Consider the following 10794-nt stretch of genomic DNA (forward strand, 5'->3'; position numbering starts at 1 on the left):
CATTCCCATGGACTTCCTGTATCTTCTGTGGTTTCTAAGGGGATTATGATGTTACCATGAAAGCACAAACAGATTATACATTGTATTGTCTCTTGTGCAATACCTGATTGGTCTCAAACAATATTCATCACTTTCCTATTTGTTTATAAGCTTTTTCAAGTTGCATCAATTGCCTGAAAAGGAACAAACGTTAAGAGCCTCTTCCTTTTTTCTAAAATGATAGTATGCTTTGGGAGATAAACAATAATTTTATCATTCACAAGATTAAGTTTATATCTTTTATACAACAAATTAAAAAGCTTCAGAAAGTATGTTGTTATTATTAAATTTAAAAATTATGTGCACCTTACCTGAAAATATGCCTATGTATCATGTGTGTGCAGTGCCAAGAAGAAGGCATAGGAACCCTTGGAACTGTTGTCACAGAAGGTTTTTAGTCACCATGGACATGTTGAGAGTGGAAGATGGGTCAACTATAATAGCAGCCAGTGCCCTTACCTGCTCAGCTGTCTCTGCAGCCCAGTGCAAAATCCTTGACTCTAAAACATCAGTGGATTTGTCAGCAGTCTCCTTTCATCAATGCCACAGCTCAATGGCAAGCATAGCCTCATAGTCACTTTATGCTCTTTCTTCATCCTCTGTAACAAATCCAGATTTACTTTGGAATTAATGAATATTAGGTTCAGGCCCCACCCTTGCCAGACTTCTACATCAACTTCAAATTTATAATTTTGTATTATCTTTAGCAAGAGACTCCTTCAAAGTAAATAGGACCCACACTGCCACACACATTTAGATTTTTCATGCTATTCTCTGATTATAAATATTCATATATATATATATATATATATATATATATATATATATATATACATATTTTTTTTTTCTGAGACGGGGTTTCTCTGTGTATCTCTGACTGTCCTGGAACTTGCTCTGTAGATCAGGCTGACCCTGAACTTGGAGATCAGTTTGTCTCTGCCTCCTGAGGTCTGTGATTTAAGTTGAGTGCCACCACTACCAGGCTCCCATGTAGAAATTTTAATAGGTGCTTTTTGGAAGGCCAGGAGATTTAAAAATAGTTTGACGTTTGGCTAGCTGTAAATTCAAGCTACACTTTGGAATGCACTTATAAACTATGGTCATAATTTTATTTATGATTTATAAAGTGGTAGAATTTCTCAATTCCATGTGTAGTTCTCCACTTACCAATGACATGCAGCTTGTTCAGTTCCACTAAATAGTCCCACTTCTTTCTATCGTGGTGGGCTAGTCCTCACAGTATGGCAGGTCACTGTAAGAGTAGTTCTGGCTGCCGCTGCAGGCTCTGCAGATAATGATCAGGTGGTAAAACCCGGGTACAAACACCAAGATGCCCTCAATCAGGACAGCAATGGCCCTGCTGGTTGCCACGTGGTTGATGTATCCTGTCAGGAGAAGGTAGCCCGGCGATGAGAATGGTACCAATCAAGGACTTCAAGATGGTGCAGAAGATGGTCTTGTAAGGAATCTTAGCAGGGCCTTTGTTTAAGAAGTGAAGTCTCATGACACATAGATCTCTTTAATTTAGTTAGATGTCGCTTTAGCAACTTGAATCTCTCCTGAAGGTTACAGTGTTCTGGGTTAGTGCCTGTGGGAGTCCAGTGTTTTCTTTGCCCCCTGAGATCACAACATGACCTTGCAACTCAGATCTTTTCCCAAGGATACAAAGTCGGAGTCAATGTCATACAGCAAGCTTTACTTTGCTCTGGGGAATTTCTTTGTTAGTAGCTCAGATCACTCCTGGAGGGTTCAGTGTCCTGGTCAGCATTGGAGAGCAATGCTTACTATGCTCCTGGGGATCAAAATGTGACAATCAAGCTCAGAGTCATTCTGAGGTTTGTAGAGTTCCCGGTCAGTACGGGGATAGTTTCCGATGCTCACTCTGCTCCTGGGGATCTCAGCACTACACTAGTGCAACTGGACATCGTGATTGCTCTAGTGAATGAACTCCTCAGGCTGACATGCAGAATGTAGTGGCATCTGAGAAGAGGATTGACGGTTGCTCTTAGAGGCTCGTGCAACAGTTAGCTCAGTGTCTGGCCCCCATCTGCCTCCAACAGACTAACGGCTTCTTTGTTCCATAGGATGGATTTTTTTCTTTGCTGTTTCAAAAAGCTTTATTTTCACTTGGTCCAAGACTTGGGAGAGGCTCCAGGGCGGTTACAAAGCTGCCTTGTGGCTTGAGAGGTTCATTCAGGTGGAGGTTCTGAGGTGGGCTGGTGCAGAGCAGAGGAGGGAGCCCTTTGAAGGCACAGAGGTCTCCTAGTCGTGCTTGAGCGTGAGGTGCTCAAAGAGATACTCTCCCAGAGATGCCTGGGGCGTGCCAGTCTGTGCTGGCTGTGGAGCCTATGGAGGTTGGTCAGGTGGTTGCCTATCTTCTTGATGAGCTTCACCTCCTTATCCAGAAAGTGGCTTTCCAAGAAGTCACAGAGATGAGGGTCTGTACGGGCAGAGCCCCGGGCATGTAGATCCAAGAAGGCCAGGTCCAGGGCCAAAGCAGCTTCCATGGCCTCTTGGGTTTTACCCCATTCATCTTGAGATGGCTTCTGCACATCCTGGAAGAGTGCAGGGCCCCCGCGATTGTTGTGCAACTTGAGGAGATGCTCGGCACCCTCGTGCTTCTCCTCCACCAGTTTGAGGAAGAAGCTGACCAGGCAGTTCACCGCAGCTTCCACTTCGGTGGAATAATTCTGACAAATCTGAGAGGTCATGGCTGATCCAGAGTTTGGAGCTAACCACAAAGACGGGGCTGGCTGGTCCTAGGAGCCAAAGGCGGTGAGGAGATGGATCCGGAGGCGGCGACTGGAGAGACTGTGAGGCGGCTGGAAGCTAACAAAGCTGGAGTCCTCGGGGTCTGTTCCGTCCAAACACTGTTGAAGCAAGACACAGATCCACCGGACCTCCAAGGCGCTGCTCCTAGAATGAATGTTTAATTCTTCAAAATTATCATGACTTTGATGGATACAATGGTTTTGGCTGTATTTTTGTTGTGTTCTTAGAATAGTTCTAGTAAATATCCTAATTCTGTTATAATCGAAATTACTAGATTGAGTAGATAAGGATATATTAACTACATTTTGCTCAGGCAGATTCCTAGAATTCCACGATTTCTCTGGCCATTTCAATTTGTTTAATAAACAACACATATATTTAATCTGATCCATCTAAATAGCTAGTGGATGGGAGGAGAAGTTTGAAGGTTGGCAATCCATCCTGGTGCAGCCCTATTTGTTGTGGTCTTGTACAGGAGCCTGACCCATTCTGCAGAATGGGGTAATAGCTCTGATTCAACAAGAATCAACAAGAGGTCATGAAGATTGAATGAAATGCACCCAGGACTCTGTAGGTGCCCTCTGTGAAGCACAGGTCCAGGGTTATTTTCTAGATAGCAGTTTTCTATAAAGTTGAGGGCAGAAGTTGTCCTGTGAAAGGGTCATTCCTTTCAGAGAGAAAATGAAAGGGTTAAAAATTTTCAAAAACTCCTAGCAGGCTGAGTGGAACCAAGAGTGCAGGTCAGCTTGTTCGTGAGCTCTGTGTTTCAAGAACTTGACTGACCACAAGATAGATGGTTGAATACGAATAGGCTCTTGAAAACAACCTATAGAAAATGTTCCCCATGACTGTTCCTTGAACCCTGTCATAAACTGAATAATGTGCTGGGACTTTCCACAAGTACTTTCCAATAGCCCCCTTTCACTCCCCCTGGGTTGTGGTTTTCCCCTGGGCTGTGGGTTTTGCCTTTATATCCCCTCTACCTCCAAAGCCCCGGGTCAGACCCCACTGCCCCTGTGTAGTTTATGGGTCTTGACCTCAACATGCTGATCGAAATATACCTCTTGCTGATTATATCGAGTTCGGTGTCTTCTGAGTTATTGGGTGGCCACAAATTCCTGAGGCTTGGGTGAGGTCCTCCCTTCGTGGGGGTCTTACGAAAGCAAGCAGAAGAAATTTGGTCTTCTGAGAAGTTTCTCACCTTGAGGTTTCCACTTAAATATGGGCATCTTAATTCTCTCCCATCCCCTTGACCTCATGAATCAAAGGTACAGCTTCTTTAAGATTCTTTATTAGCCTGTACCACATACTCCCTTTTCAGTCCCTAAGCCTGCTTTTTCTCAAAATGTGATTTCTTATCTGTGTGATGTAAAACATGTGATTTGGCATACATGATTTAGTTTAACCTTACTGGGAATAGGAATTTTAGATCCAACCATTAAGCTCTATTTTCAATATGTATTCCTTTATGCTTGACATTACCTCATTATTCAAGGTAGAATATAAACTCCAGGGTAGTAAATGTTTTTTAAGCACATCTTCAGACTGAGATGGTAGAGTTGTTTGCTTTCTACAAACCTAGATTTTCTAAATTTACTAATATAAAAGTACTGGAGATAATTTTCTTTGTAATTGCTTAGAATTATAACAAATTACATCTAACAAGGAAATTAAAGTCATATTCACTTGCATAATTTTTCATAACAAACGTAGTCTTCCCTCTCACAAAGCTCAGAAATAGAATATTGAATCTATTTGACTTAATGTCATGCAGTAAAATACCAATAAGGCTATTAATTACTTAACATGTATAGGGTTTCTCTACAAATAACTTTAGGAAGGGCAATGTGTAATGGAGGCAATGGTTGGTTTCATATGAGTCAATCATATTGTATGCTTAGGATGTCATTTTGTACAAAATAGGTCACAGATGCTACTGACTTAAGACCTACTGAATGGGTTTTTGAGGATGGACTGTTGCCATAGGAAAGTGAAGAACAGGTAGCTGAGCTGTGTATGAGAAATGAAAAGTAAATTCTGATAAAAGAATGCTCTGCTATCACATGGGCCAATTCCCAGAGTCAACTTCGTTTTGTGAGATCCTGAAAGGCAGGAAGGGAACCTGGACTGGAAGCTATATTTGGTTTTTTTGGGAAACAAGAGGAAAAGGAAGAAGCAACAGAGAATAACCTGTAACAAAATAATGACTACACAGAATGCTGTAGAGAAATACTTAATCTATACTGATGCTGCACAAAGGACTCTGATGATTCATTACACAAATCTACTCGTATAATTTAATGACAGTATGTTAATCAGCTTGGTATAATTGAAGTATATCCTATCATGTGCATTGCTTTTATAATGAAGTTACTCATTTAACTTATGTAAAATAAAGAATCTTTAGTTTTAAATGTGGTCTTTCCTTGGATTATTAGTGCTATGATAAAACATCATGACCAAAACAAGTTTGGGAAGAAAGGGTTTATTTGGGTTACATTTCCACATAACTGTTTATGATCAAAGGAAGTCAGAATAGGAACTCAAGCTGGGCAGGAACCTGGAAGCATGAGTTTATGCAGAGTCCATATATAGGTGCTGCTTTGTGTTGATTGCTCACCATATCTTGCTCAGCCTGCTTTTTTTTTTTTTATAAAACCTAGGACCACCAGCCCATAGATGGTTCCAGCATCAATGAACTGGGTTCTCACCCATCAGAATGACTAAGAATGCCACAGGCTTGCCTATAGCCTCATCTCATGGAGGCATTTTTCTCAATTGAGTTCCTTCTTAAGTGACTTTAGGATATAAACATAAACATAGTTTATGTCAAGTTGACAAAAACTATCTAGCACAAACATACTCACAAAGAAGGTAATATTTATTTTAAAAGATTGTCTACAATTTCACTAATGTCATTGGCTACTAGGCTTGTCTTTTATTACCTAGGATCATTCAGAAATGTTAATATAAACCTGACCTAAGAATACTTCCAACATTCATAGTTCAAAGATCCTAGGAAGCAGTAAAATTGTTCAGAGACCTGAAGGAGGTTGTCAAAATGGGCCTAGAGGAACATGCTTGGAAATGGCCGTGTTTTCATTGTCAGTGACACTCATCACTGTCTCAGTGTCAGCTGAAAAACAAGACCAAGTTTACTGCCATATCATCTTTTTGTGAGTGTGATACCTGAGGCTACAGCTCAGTGTACTCTTGAAATCATATTTTACTCTGACTATTTTCTCTTTGGTTGGGAATTTAAAATGTTTCTCACCCTACAATAACACAAGAACCCACTGGGGACTGTGATTCTGTTCTTCAAGGGCCTTTAGTACCAGTGCTTATTCTTATTTTTGATTCCCTACAGAGTTTCCTTTTTCATTCCTTTGGTTTTAGTGACTTCATATTAGTCTTCGAGGCAGTAACAATTAATTTTTCCTTGTAGAAAAATATGAATTAAATTTTATTGTTGATTCATTGGAACCTGGCTTGGTTTTGTTATTCCTTCATGGAGAGCTGGCTCATAGGACTAGATTATATCACTCCCTGCTTTCCTCCATTATGAACCTATTATATGACAGCGTAAATTTAGGAAAGAAATAAAAAAAGATCCTAGGTTTTTATTTGTTCATGATTATACAAAAAGTGAAGGCCTAATGAGATGCTTCCAATTTAGGAATAATTAAAATGAACATATTTATACGTACAGTCACAAACATATTTCAGTCAGTTCTAATATATTTTGATTATTTTCACTCATTATTTCTGGCTCTAATTTCTGATGTTGTCTTTAGCTTCTCAGACTTTCTTTTTTATTCTCTCCTTTTCCCTCCCTCCCTCCCCCCCTCTCTCTCCCTTTCTCTCTTCTTTCCTTCCTTTCTTCTTTTTTTCCTTCCTTTTTGCCTTGAGTCAAAGAATTTCTTCATACAGTGAGAATCCCAGACAGATTTTAACACCTGTGTATGTCACTCATCAATTCTCTATCATGTCTTGCTCTTTTTCTACTCCTTCACCTATTCTCTAACAACTCAATCACTTGAACTTTGGGTCTCTCTCTGCTCTTCATCACAGGTGTGTATGAAACAGATATTTCTATTATTGTCTAGCTGATGCTAAAACAGTACCTGGAATAAATGATTGGCTTTTTATTATTGTTGGTTTTAGTCATCACTTAAAATAAACCAGAATATCTAAATAGAAAGCCTTGCCTGAATAATTGTCCCCAGTATAAACATCCTAGGAAATCCAAAAAAGGGTAAAGTAAAAGGAAGATTATTTCTTTTTTTTACCTTAATTTTTAAATTGGATATTTTATTTACATTTCAGATGCCATCCCCTTTCTCCATTTCCCCTCCCTAGAAAACCCCTATCCCATATCCCCTTCTCCTTTTTGCTTTTATACAATATTTTTTTGTTTGTTTTTTTGAGACAGGATTTCTCTGTATAGCCCTGGCTGTCCTGGAACTCACTCTGTAGACCAGGCTGGCCTCGAACTCAGAAATCCGCCTGCCTCTGCCTCCCAAGTGCTGGGATTAAAGGCGTGCGCCACCATCGCCCGGCTTATACAATTTTTTTAAAATGTTAACCAATGGCTTTATAAATTTGGTAATGCTCAATATCAATCAGAAGTGTAACCTAATACCCAACCTAGATATATTAACTATCTTTGACTGGCGGAGACATGTGAACATCTGCTACAATGTCTGCCCCCCCTTTCTCTCTCATCACCTACCTCCTTCTCTCCTTCTCCTCCTCTCCTTACTCCTCCCACCTTAGCTCCTCCTACATATCACCCTTCCTGTTAAAATAAAACTTTTCTCTCAAAATACAGTTAGAGCATAACTATACCAATTTATGTCAGTAAGGTGCAAGATAGACCTAATACCCAGTCCATCATTTTGTTGATTAAGCAGAACCTCTGTCATCTCTCCTAAATAAAAACTTAGTTCTGAACCTGGCTTTTTTTTTCTTGGCTTTAGAATGAATGTCAGCTGAAAACCATCCTCTTTTCTCTGAAATTAAATCTTTTCTCTGAAAGTAAATAGCAAGGATTGGCTATGAGACTATAAGTTTTCAACCCCATCTGAAATCCAGAATGACTGAATTAACTGAAATTATGGGAAGCACAAAGCATAGCTTCTAAAACATAATTTACCTTAATACTTGCATATAATTTAAAAGTTATAAAAGCAAAAAAGAAGAAGGAGGGATGGTATAGAAAATTAATGATGGGAGTAATGAGGAAACAGGATAACAGCTGAAATGTAAATATAAAGTATTGAAGAAAAAACAAAAAGAAGAAAAACACAAAAAAGAAAAAAGAAATTTATAATAGTATTATATTGCAATGTTTTTATTGCCACTGTATAAGATATGAGGACACAAAGACAGCAAGAAGTTAGAAAGATTTTTCTATAATTAGATAGGAGAAAACGTAATCCTAACTTTGAACATACAGATGCTGAAACCAGGGTACAGAGAATACAACCAAGTTATTCAATGTAGTGCAGATTGTTAAAACATAAAGACTTGATAATGATTTCACATGGAGTTCAGGTTTATACTGCAAGAGTTTCTTTGTATATTATACCTTTATTCTTTATACTTTTGTTATAAAAATTATTAATGAGTATGCTCCAGTTCTTCTTTTCCTAGGGTACAAATTACTTTTTATCTCTGGGTTGTGACTTTAAACTTCCCATCTGAGAGGAAACTTCTAATAAAAAAATCTTACCTGACTAAAACCCTTGGATTTATAAACATCATTCTTCTATGGCCACAAACATTATATAAAAATGTTAATAATGGTATTATAGTTTTGAACAAAAGAATTTAAAATAAAAATGTGTTGTAAATAATTTTTTAAACATTATGATATGGAGTACCATGTTTCCATATGGCATTTTCATGCATATTTGATTGAAGTTAACCTCCCACAATCCTTCAAATCTCCACTGTCTCTGCACATGTCTGCATTTATTTTTTCCTTAAGTGTCATCATAAATGTTTTATTACTCTAAATTCATTCTTTCTTAAAATATCTTTTTCTCTCTTTTTGTCCTTTTTCTGGTTTCATTATTTATATTCAAATTCCCATATAACTACACATATGTAAAATCAGGAAGGTAAATATTGAGCTTAAATCCATTTTCTTGATATTGTAAATAAAGAATCAATGATGATGATGATGATATAATTAAAGGCCAATTAAAGAACAAGATTTCCTGCTGGTCAAGAGAATAAACTCTCTGACCTGGGTGGAAACCTAGCATTATAGTCAGGCTGTACAACGACCTGACTATGAGCTACCCTAGGAAGGTATGCTTACCTTAAGCCATACTAAAGAAATAAGAGAAACAGTTCTCTATTATTGAGATAATGTAGTTGTCATCCTCAGAATCTCAGCCCTCTGGTCTTGCCCCTAAAACTACTATGTATTTTTGTTAGGTCTGCCAATCTTTTTCTTTTCTTCTTTTACTTTCAGGTACTACCCAGAGATAAATGTGATTTCTCTGATACTGTGAGTCTTTCTCTCCTTTCTAAATCTCCCTTTTCTGCTATGTTGTTGCTTGTCCACAAAGTCACTGACCTTCATGCTGGCTTAATTCAAATGGTGAGTTTTTTTCTCTCCCTGTTCCCCCACTAAAAGCAGCTGTTTTACAGATCTTGTTTGCCACAGCGTTTTTCTTTTAATTCATCTGATACATCTGTCTTTGAGGTTACATTGAGATTATAGTCTGATCTTAAGATCTTTTATTACTGAGACAAAGATTCCCAAGAGGTGACTCTGATTTCCCCAGTGACATGTATGACTTTTGTAGAGTCTCAAAATCATCTATTAACACTTGAATGCAGGTATCTGTGTGATAATATATAAATTCTCTTATGCATATGTGTAAGAGTAGAGATGGTTCATATTGTAGTTATATCATTAGAGTTGTTTTTAGAAGACTTTATCCTGATTTCCACAGTACCTTCATCAGCCTACACTCCCACTAATACTTAATAAAGGTTCCTCCTGTCCCTTATCTTCTCCAGTGTTTGTAGTAATAAGTTAAAGTTAGAAAGAAGGAAAGAGGAAAGTGGCAGTGAACATACAAATGGACTGCTAAGCTCTCCACAAATTTACCCAGGGATAGCAAGAGATCATTTATCTGTGATGCAGATCATGAAGGAAAAACATTAGTTTCAATAAAAATAACAAAGAAATAAATAATCAGAAGACACTTGAAAACATATTTCAGAATCTCTTCCATGGGACTCAGTTTCAATGAAGGTTTACATCCTTCCAGTGTGAGTGCTATTGCTGGGCACTGGAGCCGCAGCTCATAACTAAATGAAAGCCTAAGAATACTTGTATCATGCTTTTAATAACTATATTTTAAGGAAAATTAGACACAATCATACAGAAACACGCACACCAAGAGAGGGAGACAGATAGACAGAGAGACAGAGAGATAGAGAGACAGAGACAGAGAGTGACAGAGCCAGACACAGACATAGAGAGAAACAAAGGCAGAGACAGAGAGATAGACAGAGACAGACATAGAGAGACTGACAAAGACATAGAGAGAGACAGAGACAGAGACAGAGAGAGATGCACAGAGATAAAGAGAACAAAGGGTAGGTACTGGGTATGGCATAGGTTAGGGCAGTGTTAGGAAACACTAAAAGAAGACTGACAGTAAGTCATTTTAGGAAGAATCTTGCTGAGTTGGAGGTTAGACTGCTCTAGATGCAAGAGTCTCTTTCTTCATGGCTTATTCTGGTAATCAGGGGAACAGGCTTGGGACTGTAGTCTAGCATTTCACCTACAGACTAGTTATATGTAGAGGCAAAAATCTTTGGGTCAGACTGTAGCAATGTTCTCTGATTTGGATATCTGGTCTGGGCCATAGCTAGTTGTAGACTATGAATAGCCAATCCTGGAATTTATGCCCAAGCAAGAGACCTGTTGAAAATAAAAGATCATAACGCCCAGTT

At 38.5% G+C, this 10794-nt stretch overlaps 1 pseudogene; it reads right to left on the reverse strand.

The window, feature by feature from the left end:
• Window positions 1-2301: 2301 nt before the first annotated feature.
• LOC117724631 (ferritin light chain 1-like) lies at window positions 2302-2752 on the reverse strand (annotated as a pseudogene).
• Between the last annotated feature and the right edge of the window lie 8042 nt (window positions 2753-10794).

The sequence above is a fragment of the Arvicanthis niloticus genome, chromosome 20 (genome assembly GCF_011762505.2).
Source record: "Arvicanthis niloticus isolate mArvNil1 chromosome 20, mArvNil1.pat.X, whole genome shotgun sequence".
In the NCBI taxonomy this organism is placed as follows: Eukaryota; Metazoa; Chordata; class Mammalia; order Rodentia; family Muridae; genus Arvicanthis; species Arvicanthis niloticus.